The sequence below is a fragment of the Rousettus aegyptiacus genome, unplaced genomic scaffold (genome assembly GCF_014176215.1).
Source record: "Rousettus aegyptiacus isolate mRouAeg1 unplaced genomic scaffold, mRouAeg1.p scaffold_m13_p_11, whole genome shotgun sequence".
In the NCBI taxonomy this organism is placed as follows: domain Eukaryota; kingdom Metazoa; phylum Chordata; class Mammalia; order Chiroptera; family Pteropodidae; genus Rousettus; species Rousettus aegyptiacus.
Genome location: NW_023416286.1, coordinates 68688711 through 68702584, shown reverse-complemented (window position 1 = coordinate 68702584; position 13874 = coordinate 68688711). Strand labels below are relative to the sequence as shown.

General features: G+C 31.7%; 1 pseudogene; it reads right to left on the bottom strand.

Moving 5' to 3' along the window:
* Positions 1-996: 996 nt before the first annotated feature.
* LOC118609774 lies at positions 997-1115 on the bottom strand (annotated as a pseudogene).
* Between the last annotated feature and the right edge of the window lie 12759 nt (positions 1116-13874).

Below are 13874 nucleotides of genomic sequence, written 5' to 3'. Positions count from 1 at the left end.
AGGAAAGAAATGATAGAATTTAGCTGAAAATAAGGTTGCATTTTAAGGCCAAAGGTTGATAATTATAACATCAATGGACAACACATTTAACTCATAAATACGAATAACCTTGAAGACAAGTAGAAAGGCATAATACTTCCATCTCTTGTAATGTCTGTCTGTGTTTCAGAGACAGCAATGGGAAGGCTAAAATTCTCAAATGCTTCACTCCACCACTGGTGACTGATACCTAGCTGGTGATAAAGGTGGTTTGCTTGATTTAAGCAGGGTTACAGTACCAATTTTTTTAATAAAATGAATTAACTCATTATAGTCAAAGCATAAAAGAGTAATTTTACTTGCTCTTTACAAAAAATAAAAACCTAACATTCATAACTAGTAGAGCAAATTTTCAAAGAAAAATTTTTATGGCTCATAATAATTTACTGTCATTTTAAAAGCCTCCATTTCTTTTCTCTAAATATTACTTTTATTAATCATCACCTACAAACTACTCCAGGCATGTTTCACAGATTCTGGCTCTCTATCTGTTTTGGTTTACTATCTATCTGCTGGATAGTTCATAGAAGCAAAACACCCTACTACACTTCTCCCAATTATCAAATTATTAAAATTTTCTAATTCTCTCAAACAATGAAAATCTTTCCCTATATATACCGACCGTTATCATACCATTCTTTTCCAAATACTTTTCCAAATACAGGTTCTGTTCTGCCTTTTTCTTTCTCATGACAAGATGTGATTTGAATGAGAGATCTCACATAATTTGCAATTTTACAGTCAGTGCTTACTGTGACATCTCTTAAACAATCTAAAAGCAAACAAAATAAAAACATCTTTTATCCTGCATAATATGACCAAAATAAGATGTGGACTTCAAGAGTTAAACAAATCTATTATTTATTTATTTATTTTTTAGATGAGGCATCCTTTGGTTGACTTCGCAGATTGCAAGGACCTTGTCAGTTTACAATCCCTTATTTTTTTTATTTTTTACACCTACAGCACCTGGTCTTCCTAGGTGGTCTGCCATCCAAATACTAACCAGGTCTGACCCTGCTTAGCTTCCAAGATCTGACAGGACTGGACTTGTTCAGGGTTGTATGGCTATAGACCAAATTTATTTTTGTAAAAAGCTCTAATATCCCTGAATATGATTATTTCACCATTTATAAGATCAAAAAGTACAAGGAGAACACAGAAAAAAATCACCCATACAGCATGAATCTATATGTTTATCAGAATCTTTCTATTTAGAAATACATAGTAAACTGTTCACCACAAGTTGCATGAAACATGTTACTGGTCCACATTCAAAGCTTTTAAAAAAAATAAATCTTACCAAAATAATCTCCCTTCTTCCTAAAACACAATGACAGACAGGACTGATTGAAAAATTACAGTAGACAAAATCTATCTCAACTTTAGAAGACTACTGATTCTGTCCTGCAAATTATGAGATTAAACAACTGAAAAAAAGTATGACTGACTACGAAATTATTGAGGAGGGTGAACAACTCGTTGTTGATGTTCACTGGATTATGTCATATGGGCTAGGGGGATAAAGAAAAGATGCCTTTAGTGATTGCTTTTTGACTCAGCGATATTTATTACTGCCATCCATAACCTAGAGCAATACTTGTTATCAGGAAAAAAACAACAACAAAAAAGGCCTTGTACTCACTTGGAGACCTGAGGACAGATAATCTGCCATTCAGCATTTCATCTTTGTACCCCATATCTCATTCAAACCACATATATATCATTCTATTTCCTTTATGGCCATTCTTATTTCCATTATTTACTGACTTTAATAAGAATCAAAGCAGGTATTATTATTATTCATTCATTAATGTCTTTAAAGTGCTACAATGTCACACTGTACTGTTTATAAATAATAAATAAAATAATGTGCCTGATTTCTAAAAATCTCTGTTCTTAAGGCTTGCATGGGTTCATATTTGCAATTCGGCTTTTGAGACATGCATCCCTTTGTCACTCCCAGGAATTAGTGATTCAGAGTCTGAGTCGCAACCCTGGATTCCACACTAGTACCTTTAACTAGGTGTGTTTGGGAAACACTGACTTAAGTAACATAACCTAACATGCCCTTCAAGTTTTCAAATCAAGAAGTAGTTGAAATTCAATTTACAACACGATCTGCATCTGGGTTATAACCAGTAAAACAGAACTTTTAAGGAATGTTTACGTATGAGTGTTACATTATCATTAAAAGTTACATATTTTTAAAAAATCTTAACATAACTTTCAAAGGGCTGGCACTAGCTACATTTTATTATAAAATGAGAGCCTCAGTCATAGACACTATCTATCCCAGAGTTTCTTTGGCAAATGATCTAAAGGCTGATTCAAGGTTACTAAGAAAGTATATAAAAAGAAAGAATAAATTTTAAGAATATTTCTGATTAGCATATTTGTTCTCTAGAGAATACTAAGAACCATGCTAAACAAAACATTAATATAAGCTCTCCCACTTTTGATCTGAAAATGTAATTCCTATGAAGTTAAAGAAATAGAAGAAAAATAGATAATATGTTGTCTAGTATATACTAGATATGAAGAGTTAGTAGAAAAGAGCACCCTGGACTGACCACATGCTGTGAGTGTCCAAGTTCCTGCTACAGCAAGAGTCTAAGAGGCTGACTTATGAGGATGATGCAACCTGTGCTCATTTTCAAGTTACACTTGGCTAGAATCATTCTCTTTATCAGAGGGCTATTCTTCCTTCCTATTTATCTTAGTCTCTTCCTTTACTTCCTACTGTTGATCTTTTCCTAGCAAGGACTGAAAGTGAGATATGTAATTATGTCTCTAACCTCCTCAAAATCTTCAATGGCTATATAATTCTAACACAATAAAAATTAAACTCTTTTTCACTGAATGTTCATAGCATGGCCTCTGCTCATGTTAAAATCCTTCTTGGCTCTTTCTTAACTCTTACTTTATGTTTGAATAACTCTAAGCTACTTGTAGTTCCCTGACATGCCAGACTTTAAAACCCTTATGCCTATGTAAATATCGTCTGTGATGCTTTGGCCTTGTTTGTCCTCAAGGCATATGTTTGATCATCATTCAAGTCTCATCTCTATTTTAATTCCTAAATTTTCTACAATGCACAGTTCAAACATAAATATTACCAACTACATTGCATGTTACATTATCACTATTTACTTGTATTTGTTCTAAAATCAGCTATAAATGCATCATGATTCTTCATTAAAACAATGTTATAATTGGTAATTAAGGCCTTGAATTCATCATAGATTGCTACTGCTGGACATGACCTTGGATTCATTTTGATACAGCTTCTTTCCATTATACACAATGAGTATAAACACATTTCCTGGGGTTGCTTCAGGGAGTTCAGATGTCTTGTTTCAGTTTTCCTCTAAGATCCTTGCAGCTTCCAAAATGTTAGGAAAACAGAATGATTAAATTTTAATTCGAAATCATATGTGAGAAACCTTAGTTTCACCCTCTGACTGAAAACAGACAAAAGTTAAATATTCTGCTCTTATGTTTTATCTGACTTTAATCAAAAGTCAATGAATGTTTTTTTTTAAACCAACCTGTTCTAAGACTTGTTTGTATCTCTTTTAAAAATCCATAGTTCTTCCAACTGTCCAAAAAAAAAAAAAAAGCCTGAAATTCAAATAGGGAATATAAGTCAGTGAGAGATGTAGGTAGAATCTAATGTCATAATTGTATGCACTATACAAATACCAGGTTGGTCAAGAGACTTGTAATAATGTGCAAAAAGCAATGTCTAAGTTCATGTGGCTGAGAGTCTACTCAATTATTTCATACTCTGTCAGGAATGGCGATGAGAGTTTTAGAGTTAAAATATGACAAACAAAAAACTTTCACCCCAAACCGAGCATTTCTGTATACATTTTTAATAAATTTAAAATTCCTTTTTGCATGCAATTTTTTAATAAAATCTGTGATGAATCACATCCACGTTGCAAGATCTCAATAAACAAAAGAATCTGACTCTGATCATCAAAGTTCTAATGATATCTGAAGACGTTATGTTCATTCTATATTACCCTTTATTAATTATGTTTCTGTGCATGTGATATTAGCATAATCTCTGGAATCTTTTTACATACATTTTTGTTAGACAAGATACATTCCTCCCACACATGTGTGCACACATACACTTATTATTTATTTGTTTGTTTAGAGGTTCCTTATGAAGATCTGTGAAGGATCTGATATTTTTACCTTATTTCATCATTTAGTTATTACTTCAGTAATAACTAAATGATGAAATAAGAATAGAGGGGAACTTCCTCAGCTTGATAATGAATATCTACATAAAAACTACAGAAGACATCATATTGCATGGTGATAAATTTAAAGCTTTCCCACTAATATCAGTACAACACAAGAAAAGCCCCTCTCATTACTCTTTTCAACATTGTACTCAAACTTCTAGCTAATGAAACAAGACAAGAAACAGAAACAAAGGTATACATATAGGGAAGGAACACATAAAACAGTCTTTGTTCACACATGACATGATCATCTATGTAGGAAACATGAAATTATCAAAAAATAAACTCTGCAACTACTAAACAATTATAACAAAGTTATAAAAAAAGGTTAATATATAAAAATCAATCGCTTCCTATATACCAATAATAAACAAGTGGAATTTGAAATTAAAACACAATCCCATTTATATTAGCATCCAAAAAATTAAATACTAGTATATAAATCTAACAAACCATGTACAAGATCTATAAGAGAAAAAACACAAAATTCTGATGAATAAAATCAAATAAATACATAAATGGAGTGATGTCAGGGGAAGGAACACTCAGTATTGTAAAGATGTCAGTTCTTCCCAACTTGACCTACAGATCCAATGCAATCCTAATTAAAATCCTGGCAAGTTATATGTGTATAGCGACTAACGGTTTATATAGTTTAAATGGAGAGGTGGAACGGCCAACGCTAAGGGGAACAAAGTTGGAGGGCAGACACTACCCAACTTCAAGACTTACTGTAGACTACAGTAATCAAGAAAGGGTGGTATTGGCAAAAGAATACATGAATAGGTCAATGGAACAGAAGGGAGAGCCCCAAAACAGATCCATATAAATATAGTCAACTGATCTTTGACAAAAGGTCAAAAGCAATACTATGGCACAAAGATAGTCTCTTCAAGAAATAATGCTAGAATAATTGGATATCCACATGCAAGAAAATATAATAGTGATGTACAGAACTTATACCCTTCACAGAAATTAGCAAAACAAATCACAGAACTACATGCAAAATGCAAAACTATAAAACTTCTAAAAGATAACAGACAAAAATGGATGACCTTGAATATGACAATGATGTTTTAGATATAGCATCAAAAGCATGATTCATGAAAGAAAAAACTGATAAGCTGAACATAATTAAAATTAAAAATTTCTGCTTTGTGATAGACGATATCAAGAAAATGAGAAGACAAGCTACAGAATCGAAAAAAAAATTGAATGCATTTAATAAAGGCTGTTATCCAAAATATAAACAAAAGAACCCTTAAAACTCCATAATAATAAAAAAAACTGATTAGGAAAATAGGCTAAGAAACTTTACAGATACTTTATTCAAGAAAATATTCAGATGGCAAGTAAGCATGTAAAAAAGGTGTTAAATCATATGTCGTCAGAGAAATGCAAATGATCACAACGCTGAAATACCACTATACACCAATTAGAGTAGCGAAAACCTAGAACCGTGATGACACTAAATGCAGATGAAGATGTGGAGCAATGGGAATTCTCATTCATTATTGGTGCAAACGCAAAATGGTACAAGCACTCTGGAAAATAGTTTGGCAGTTTATTACAAAACCAAACATACTTTTCCTATATGATCTAGCAATCATGCTCCTTGGTATCTACCCGAAAGACGTGAAAATTTATATCTACACAAATTCTGCACATGGATATTTACAACAGCTGTATTCATAGCTGTCAAAACCTGGACACAACAAACATGTGCTTCAGTAGGAGAACGGATAAGCAAACTGTGGCACAGTCCAAACAATGAAATATTATTCAGTACTAACTTGGAGGAATCTTAAATGCGTATTAGCAAGTGAAACAAGATAGTCTGAAAAGGCTACATATTGTGTGATTCTGGCAGAGGATGTTGATAAACATGGAGGCAGTGCATGTGCGGAGGGAGGGAGAATATGGGAAATCTCTGTATATTTATTTCCATTCTGTTGTGAAACTAAAACTGTTTTAAGCAAATACAATCTTAATAATAATAATAAAAGATAGTCCAGAACAAAAGTAGATTCAAGACATATAGAAATATGAGACATTTATGGGGAACGTTCTCTCAAGTTTTCTATAATCTTAAACTTCTGTAGGACCTTTTCAGACCATAAAGTTCATAACTAAACAAAACTGTACAAACACTGACTTCTCAAAACATTCAAATTTGGCTGTAATCTCATTGCACACAGTGGTAGCTTGATTTTGCTTCCAGGTTCAAGTTCCTTTTAAGCAAAGAATAAAGGAAGGATTATTGTGCAAATGATGTAGTGATGAATTCTCTCAGTAAAACATTTAAGGATGTGAGAGAAGCAGGATTAAGTAGAAAAAAAAAAGCTTGATAAAGATTTGATTTCAGTTGATCTACAGCTTTAGCCTAATCCAACAGGGAGCATGACCAGCAATACAAAGTTATCCAACCTTGAAAGAAGATGGCTAGCTTTCTGTACCTGCAGATCTGCCAGTCTTTGGTTTGATGCATGCTCATGGAAACAAAAAACTGTGAGATATTTCTGGTTGGTTTAGATGACTCAATTTAGCCATGCTCATTTCTCAGGATAAGAATGCAGTGTTGAGCTATGATCAACCAACATGCACAGTAGCTGAGAGATGGGCACTCCAGCTCCATAAATGAGATATGGTAGGGCACCAACATTATTTACTATATAATATATGGGTTTAAATAAAGTTTTCATAAGTTGCCTTAGAAATTTATTAAATAAGTAGCTTTAGCAAATATATATATGTCAAATGTATATATGTGTTCACCCATAAACACACATGTACACACAAACATGTCCATATAGTTCTACTATAATAGGTATGGAATATGAAACATATTTGATATAAATTTGTCTTTATATTTTATGAAGCATTTGGAATTAGAAAGGTGACTGATTTATCTTTATTATTGTTCTAGGGATATTAGAGCTAATGCCTGATTTTTTTTTTTCTTCACACATTCCCTGCAGCATGTTCTGGCAATAAAAACAATTTAAGATACATTAACACTATACCTAAGGTTGTGATAATTATTTCTCAGAAGACTCTTGTAGCATATAAATATTTAAATTTCATACTAAGTATTTTAGTTCTGTGGCTTTCAACAGTCTCTTTAAATTGGTGCTCAAATAGTCTTATTTGATTTGTCTTCCATTTCAAAAACAAAATAGCTAATAATAGCATCTATAAAATAATTCTGCTCTTTGAGTTTTCTTCAAGAGTCCAGAATCCTAACAGTTGTTGGTGAGTCTTTATAAAAGAAACAGAACTATAAATTAAGAAAAAACAACTGTCTCCATATTTAAGGTACACTAATTCTGTTTTAGTAAACAGCTACTTTTCTTTTTAAGAACTTAGGCTTCATTTTGTCAAAATTAGGTACTATTTTATATTTTTTTATACTGGAGCACCTGTCAACACGTAAATTTAGAATGTCAATATACATGTGCTATAACTATGTTGGTCATGGGAAAGAGTTCTCTGGTGATGTGTAGGATGCTGATGATCACAAGATGCAAAACATTCCATAGCCAAAAATTTAATGGATGCTCAGCAGACAAATTCTTTATACAGTGATGGTCACCAAAAATGCCCTCCACTTATGCTAAATTTGTCAGACTTCCTTTATATTAAATGATAATTATGTTTTTAATGTGGGATGCAAGCTTGAATTACTAAATTAAAAAAATGTGTGTTGTGACCTAAATGAGATTTTGAAGACTTTATCACTAGCTACCCTCTGGGGTCAACAGAACCTTACGTATCAATTCATGCTATTCTGATTTGTCTTCATTATGTCTAGTGACAGAAAGATATCAACTTCTGTTACCGCTTCAAGACAAGTCAGCTTTTACTCTTTACAAATGTAATTTTGTGTGATCCTCATAATAATCCCTTGAGAAAGGTTATTATTATAGCTATTATTCAGAAGAAGGTATTCTTTAACAGAAATAAATATTACACAATAGACAGAATAATCCTATGACTGGCATGAGAGGATGGAGATGATGAGCTAATAAGAGGATGAATTTTTCAAGCTAGGCAGTAAGGGAAAGTCACCTCTTCCCACTTTAAAATAAATTGTATAATACCACTGTAAGAGGTCCAAAAGCCATGCAAAAATAAAGTAAAGGTATAAGAAGAAACATAAGTTCTATTTCAAGTGCTGTAAACTGTAAAACATGGTAAAAGATGAGGGAAAAATGTTATAAGTATCTTAATGCAGTAAACTATTGTTCCACTGACATTCCAAAGTAGAATGCCAAATAACTATTTATACATAGAATTTCAAACACATACACATATTAATATTTATAGTAATGACCTGGAGATATTGTAAAATGTTAGGTGTCACCTACATAAATCAAATATAGAAAATGGTCAAGTATTTTTAATACTTAGCCTTTATTACATTTCATTTAATAAAAATTAATGATTCGTGAAGTTGTAATATGTGTAACGGGAGATGTATTTGAAAGGAAGATAAAATATCTGGCTATCTGTGAATTTTTCATGACCTTTCTGGATGTCAGTTTCTTCGTATGTTAAAAGAAGAGGCTACATCAAATTATCTGTAAGGTCTTTTTCAGATGAACATATGATTTTATGTATAACACTCTGTTAACCAAAATATTTATCTAAACAAGTATATCAAAATTCTTTGTAAGGATAAGGCCAGAATAGTTAAACAAATTTTCATTAATATTTAAAATTATATTTTCTATTTAAAAAATCTAAGTAATTTTATTTCATTAAAACATTTCTCAGATGCATAATTAAATATTAATCCCAAAATACAACTAATTTAGATAACTGTTTTACATCTAAAGGACTACTGAGATTCCACTCATACTAAATAAGAATAATTACTAAATAACTAATATTGATTTTTTTAAAGGAATTTAGCCAATGCTTATTTTAAAAAACTCTATGATATTTTTACAAACTAAAATTTTGTAGTGGAAACAGAAAATTAAGATTACATTACTTTAAATTATATTTACTGATGGTAATTTTTAAAGGTAATATATAGGTACTTAAGAAAAAAGTAAAAGTTTTGTTCATAATTCTAGATTATTATATTATTTTCTCTCCTATTCACGGTATATTGTAGCTGTTTGAAAGAGTGACTGAACAAGTATTTGTATGCTTCCTTCTTCACAATTTGAGTTTGTACTAAGAGATTGCAAAGAATTTTAAACTGTGTAACGATATTTAATGTTGCTGTAATTATGAGTTTAGTAATTCTATAGACTGAGCCTAAAACCAGAGTTTCACATTTCACATTTTCAAAATTCTAGAATTCTGTAATTAATAAAGATTAAAATATTAGTAAATTATTAACACATTAGCAATACCATTTTGCATCTCCTTGCCTATATTGTCAATCGAGGACATAAAGATGCACACAATTAATTTGATTAAATATCATAAAATATTGGAAACTAATATTTAATGGAAGGGGGGAATTCATAGCCATTATAAATATGGTAAATGTTATTAGATGTACATTTTTTAAAGGAAAATATTTTTTTTCTTAGTTGCCACTCTACCTTTGCATCTAGCTCCCACAAAATGGGTACTCAAAAATATTTGTTAAATAAATAACTGAATCAATCATTAGGATTATCATCAAGTATAAAAGAGACCACTATGCCCCTTGTAAAACACCAGACATTTCATAATTAGTGATAATGGAACTACCCAGGACTCCCACTCCAATTCAGCAGTAGTGTCTTAAAATCCATCTTTCAAAATGGTATTGTCCACATTCATTCAACAATTCTTAGCACTTAATTATTTGATGTTTTTTGAAGTCACAATATTTTACAATAATTTTCAGTTTTTAATGACTATATAACATTTCTTCAAGAATATACCGATTACATAAAACAAGGCATGTCAAGAAAGTCAAACAGGTAGTCAGATCTATTTATCTACGCTAAACTTTGAGAACCTTAATAGCCTAAGTTGCAAAATAAAAAGCAACACTTATTAATCATTTTTTATCTTGATTTCTTAGCTTAATTCTTGGAAAATCATTTTTTAATGCTACAGGATGGAAATATAGTTCTAAAAATTAATATTAAAATGATCAAATCATTACCTACTTAGGAATTTTTACTTGTCACTATTATCAAATAATTTATTATTCCTAAAAAGAGATTCTAAAATAAATCTGAAAACACTTGGTGAGAAACCTGCTACTCACTGAAATGTGACCTTAAGGACCTGTTATTTCTGCTTTCTCTAATAAAATAATAGATCTAAATTTTCATTTAAAGAAAGTAAAATAAGAAAGAAAACTAAGCTATAAGACCGTTAATAAAATCTATAAAGAAGTTATACAAAACTATTTTTAAATTGTCAAAGAAACTGACAAAAAATTTCAAATCATTAAAAAATAGTTGTAGAAAATTCATTTCCCTGTTTTGTACTTCTTGATTAGTTGGAGGTGTATAAATGAAAGATCTGTCTGGAATGTCATGAGAGTAACTTTGAAATTTTATCATCTTCCAGGTAGGAATACTTTATTCGAATGTATATATAACAGAATAGTGTTAAAATTGTTATTTTCACTCAAAAGCACAGCAATTATGAATATAAGCAACAGATTCACTCTTCTTGACATCACTTACTGTACACACAAAACAACTGACCACTTCCAGTTTTTAGTCCTTGATATCACCAACCTCCTTGCTTCTGAACTCAGGTCCGACTACTAACATCAGGGACCACCACGGCCATCAACATAATCAAGGTTCAAGCTTCTCAACAGAGCTGTCTCACTTCATACTGTATAATCTCTTTGATCATAAAATAGCCTTAATTTTATCAATCAAATATATTCCAATGTTCTGACAATGAAGATAATATCTACTAATGCTCTTTAATGAAAAGTAAATATTTACTTAATGACATATTTTTGGCTTGTCTACACAGTTCCCAATGTTCCTCTTTCACTGTTTAAAGTGCTGTCGTCCCCAAGGATAGACCCACACCAACTGGATTATATTTGCATGACTCTAACTCTCCTGCATATAAGAAATCAGAATGGAATGGTGATATGCCCACTGCTGAAGCCATGAATTTCTCTGGTACTTGGAATGAGCACTTAGAGAAAATAAACTCTTTCTCTGCTGGTATTTTGCATGGTGAAGACAGAAACTTCAAAGTTAAATAGCTATCCTTTAAGCTTACCAAATGTATTAAAAAGTATGCATGATGGGATACATAATAGAGACTGTGTTTTTATATTTTGCAGATTAAAATCTATTTTGGCTGTTTCAAATAATTTCTCTGCTTCGAATTTTTTAACTAAAATTACTGATTTTGTTGAACCAATGTAGAGTGGGAAAGTGATTTTCAAAAGTCAATTCCTTTGAGTAACAGAAAAATAACTGAATTAAAAATGCATGTTTTATATTGTCTAACATGTTTCAAATTACAAACTAGCTTATATGTATCAGAGAACAAAGATTGTTTGCTAAACCATTTCTATCCCTAAGTTATTTTTCTGTGTAGTCCCCTATCGATATCTTCACTCTCATATGCTATCTCAGCCAAGAGGAATGGTTATCTAGATACAATCAATTAATAGTTTTTCATTATAGATATATCTGACTGTATTATTGGAGTTGCTAACATATGGATGAAAACTGTGTATAAAACATATGCTATCCTAAATGTGGCGTTTTAGGAATTTATAAATTTCTAGCTCGAGTTGGTTATGCCCATAACCTGAGCTAATCAGCACTTTAAAGTTATTTCCAACTAAATTAAACACAGGCATTTGTGACAGCTTAACCAGTATGTGTGGAATTATTCCTGGATTACATTTCCTTGTGCATGGTTTAAATCTAAAAGCTGTTATACAAGTATTCTCTACACCAAAATGATTCTGATCAACTCTCAGCACTTATAAATCCCACTCATTTGGGAGAAAAAAATGGATGTTGTACAAAAGATTCAAATGACAACAGCTGCAGACAAGCTGTGCATCTGGCACATTCTGACTCTTGTTAGAACCACACAGTGCAAGTGACAATTGCTTTCCCTAATCCCGTGATTGTGTTCTGTACAATTTGAATAATTTTTCCATAACTTTTGGACCTCCTGTAGACATGTCCCAAATTTCATCTTTCATTGCATTATACTGTATTGTAGCAGTATGCCATGGCACTATAAATTGATATTTTATGTGCTACCTTTATATGCACTTAATATTGATAGAAAAAAATTACTTATAACAGTAATAGTGAAAGACAGGCCAATAAGAATTATTTGGAGGTATAACTGCCACACTCAATTTTATGTGGCAATATTTTTCCTTGTTAGTTTCAATTTAACAAATATATATCATGGACTACATTCAAGGAGACAAAAACTGCACATGAAACATTTAAATATAGTTCAGACAGTATTTGCAGGGTAAGGTATTTGGTGTAAATTTTAAGTTTCGCAGATGTTCTGAAATGATGTAACTAAGAGTATTTCTGAGGTAAATTCACCAGCCTTTATAATGGCATTATCTTAGCCAATCACAACAGCTACCATTATTATTTATCATTTACCAGATACTACACATGAACTCATTTAATTTTCCTGACTACTGTGTTTCATTCAGTATTTATTATTAGACCATCAGGTCATAGATGAAAACAGAATTTGGGAAGGTTAATATGTCTCATTATTTCTGCACTAAATGCAGATAGGACTCAAACGCATGGCTCTGTGATTCTAGAGTTCATTGTCTTAAGCTTTTCACCATCCTGCCTAATTAGGTACTACTATGTTTTTTCTAACTTTTTTATCATTGACATATAAAATTGTGTAAACTGTAGGGTGTGCAATGTGTTGATTTGGTACACTTCTATATTGCAATATGATTGTCACCACAGTGTTAGCTAATACCATCAGCATGTCACATAATTACTATTTCTTTTTTGTACTGAATACACTTAGGATTAACAATCTTAGCAATTTTCAAGTATATGCTGCAGTATTGTTATTTATACTCACAATACTGTGCATTATCCCCTGAACTTACAACTGAAAATCTGTACTCTTTGACCAATATCTCTATTTTCCCCATCCCTAGCTCTTTTACTTTGTGCCTACAAGTTAGGCTTTGTCAAACTATGTTTTTGTTTTTGTTTTTTTTAATTTCTCAACATTAAAAGACAAAATTTGAAGCTCAGGGGACATTTGCAATGTCTGAAGAAAGTCTTAGTTTTTATGACTGGAGAAGGAGATATTATTGGCATCTCAGGGGTAGAGGCTGATATGCTACTAATAATCCTACTCTGTATAGAAGAGTTCCCTACAACAAAGAATTACCCTTCCTACAATATCAAAAGTGATAAGGAGACCTAGGTAATTCTATGTTGTAGAGGGCTGTCTTGTGCACCATAGCTTGGCTAGCCACATCCTGGTCTCTACACATTAGGTTGCATTAGAATTCCCTCCAAAAATATCGTCCTATATTTTATTCTGAGTGTGACTGTGAGAGCGTTTCTGAGTAAGAATAACATTTGAATCAGTAGGTTGAGTAAAGCAGATTGC